This window comes from Tiliqua scincoides, chromosome 6 (assembly GCF_035046505.1).
Source record: "Tiliqua scincoides isolate rTilSci1 chromosome 6, rTilSci1.hap2, whole genome shotgun sequence".
Taxonomy (NCBI): Eukaryota; Metazoa; Chordata; class Lepidosauria; order Squamata; family Scincidae; genus Tiliqua; species Tiliqua scincoides.
Genome location: NC_089826.1, coordinates 69,090,530 through 69,093,520, shown reverse-complemented (window position 1 = coordinate 69,093,520; position 2,991 = coordinate 69,090,530). Strand labels below are relative to the sequence as shown.

The following is a 2,991-nucleotide window of genomic DNA, read 5'->3' as shown; positions in this document are numbered from 1 at the left end:
ACAATGCTGGTTATATCAGGAAAGTGCTGAGCGTTCATGCTTTCTACTCCCACTGGATTTTAGGCCAATATAATTTACTTCTAGGGATGTGTAGAGAGCCCCCTGTGAAATTTCACTTGTTTTAGAAACTCATTTGACTTCCCTTGAACATCCTCAGATGTCTGTCCTCAGGAGGAACCCTGAAATTCACTTCAAATTTCACGTCGTGTGTGGAAATTTCAGCATCAACCCTAGGGATGTGCAGAACCCTGGCAATTTCACTTGTCTTACAGCAACTTGCTTGGCTTCTCTTGAAAAGGGAATGTTTCGTGTGTGTGTGTGTGTGTGTGTGTGTTTGTGTGTGTGTGTGTGTGTGTGTGTGTGATGGCACATAGGTTTGTGGCTTGTTTATGTATATAAAACACTGCACGGTCAAGGGGATTGGAGACCAGAGAATCTTTGCATTTGAGTATTTCAGAAACTCAACCATCTTATAGCAATGGAGGTGGTGCTCCACTCTGGATGTATAAGGGGGTGCTAATGAGGGTAGCCCATCTCTCTTCTTGCTGGCTGCTAGAATCTATTCTAGTCATACACAGTTAAATATACAGGGCTGCCCACATCACTTGCCTGTTGGACCAACAGGCAAGTGACATGGGCAGCTACTCTTCCAGTAAAATATACAGATAGAGTAGCAGTCCAATCCTGCCTCTTCCAACTGGAGGAGGATGTCAAATAGGGGCGGGAGGTATTAAAAAATGGTCATATAGAGGACGGAGGTTGCAACCACCCTGGGTGTCAAATGCACTAGCTATATCACTGCCACTCACCACCTAACCTTTGTTCTCTCCCATTGCTTATCTTGTCTGGGATGACAGCAGAGAGCAGGTGGGAAGCCCACTTGCTGTCTCCCTCTGTTTAAGAGTGGTGTGGCAGCAGGACCAATCTTGTCAGCAGCAATCTGGCAAGTGGGCCTTCCTCCCACTTCACTCCAACAGGCCTGCTGCATTGGCCTGTTGGGGGGAGAGGTTCCAAGCAGGGTCTTCCTCCACTGCCCTTGCCTCAGAGACCAGCAATGAAAGTCACATCACTTTGGTGTAAATATCAAGTTAATATGTGATTTTTTTTCGGATGGGGGGGGGTGAAAGAATTTAACTGTGGGTCCTGGGCCAATCCCTGACGCCACCCACGATCACAGAAGGCTGCTAGTTTACCACTTGTTCAGCCCAGACCATATTCTCCATGGGTATGTATCCACATACACAGTCACATATGATAGTGTGAAGTGGTATTCAGGGGATATTTATACTGTAAACTTACATAATGGTAATTCTGTCATCCCAGGGAATGCTCAGAATTGCAGTACAGTGAGGGGTTTAGGAATCTCTTAAGGTAGCAGCAACTGTTACCCTGCACATGCCCGACTTCGTCTGATCTTGGAAGCTAAGCAGGGTCAGGCCTGGTTAGTACTTGGATGGGCGACCGCCTGAGAATACCGGGTGCTGTAGGCTTATACCATTGTCTTTCAAGACTGAAGGTTGCCAACCACCAGCAGTTCCCAAACTTACTGGGGTCACAGTACCCTTCTTGCATGGTGGCCTCTTCTTCCGGGCTCTCCTGGGCACCACCATCTTCAATCAAGTGAGATCTCACGAGAATTGCATATTCCAAGCACCCCAGAGAGCCAGGAAGGGTGCCAACATCTTGGATTGTTCTTGTGGTTCTTGCAAGATTTCACGAGAATCATGCAAGATCTCTCTCGTGTGATCCAAGATAACGGCACCTGGGAGAACTGGGAAGAATTCGTCTCTGGGGATACCCAGCAGTGCCCCTGTGAGTTCATGGCACGCAGTTTGGTAACCACTGTTTCTAGCTTTCCTTTAAAGAAATGAAATTTCAACAGCCTTAAAGTCTCCCTGTTGAATGGGGTCAGTATTTGCATCAATTCAATATTTGTACCAATAGTAAGGAAATTTAGTTCCTGAAGCAACTGAGTTGATTTATGGTTAACACTGGGGCATTAATGATGGTTAATACTGGGACAAGATTTTCAATACTGGGGCATTAATGATAGTTAATACTGGGGCAAGATTTTCAATTTATTCAGTAATACACCTCAATCTCCTCCTGATCAGAAAAAATGATGGGTACCACACAAGAGAGGCTATATGTTCTATCAGTCACTCACTTAGAGTTATCCATCTTAGCAAATTAATACCAAATGATATAACTATGTAGGTGACTAACACATTGCATTAAATATTTATCCTCTTAATGCAAGAGATCTAAATATTTTAGTGGCAGATGATTTATATAAAATTGATGCAGGGATATTATTACATATGGAGTATAAAGCCAACAGTACTAGTTCACCTTTGGAATTCCAGCAGAATGGTATGCAGAATAAAGTCTGTTCATCAAGAGATCTTAAGGCTGGAGCATCCCAATACTAGAGCTGCCATCTGCACAACATGGAAATCCATTATAGCACCATAATCCTATCTCTATTTACTCAGAAATAAGTCCCATTTTGTACCATTTTCCCAGGCAACTATGTTCAGGATGGCACCCTAAAAACTGGGCTTCTGGTAGGTCAGATCAGTGTTTGAAAAAATCAGAAAATAGACTTCAGTCTTAGGAATTAACAATGGCATAGCCAGGCTTGGCAGCTGCCCCCCACCACCATGGTGATCTGAAGGTTTGCTGGGCTCTCCTCTGGGGGATGCACAGTGTTTGCCACCCAAGTTTTTGGAGCAGCAAGTGGAGTGCTGAAGGGCCATCCTGCCCATTTGTGCCTCTATTTGGTTCAAAATTGGAGCTATTCCGGTGGGAGAGGGTGACGTGATTGGGCCTATCAAAGGCATCATTGTATCACCCCACTCTGGGTGCTGGTTGGCCAGGCAATATAACTGGGAATGAAGAAGTGATGTTGACCCTAAACATAGCTTAAATAAGCAAGGCTCTGAAGAGCAACCTAGCCTTGAAGACAATCAACTTGTGTAAATGCCCACG

At 44.8% G+C, this 2,991-nt stretch overlaps 1 pseudogene; it reads left to right on the top strand.

Moving 5' to 3' along the window:
• Positions 1-1,370: 1,370 nt before the first annotated feature.
• Positions 1,371-1,490, top strand: LOC136656230 (5S ribosomal RNA; annotated as a pseudogene).
• The last annotated feature ends 1,501 nt before the right edge of the window (positions 1,491-2,991 follow it).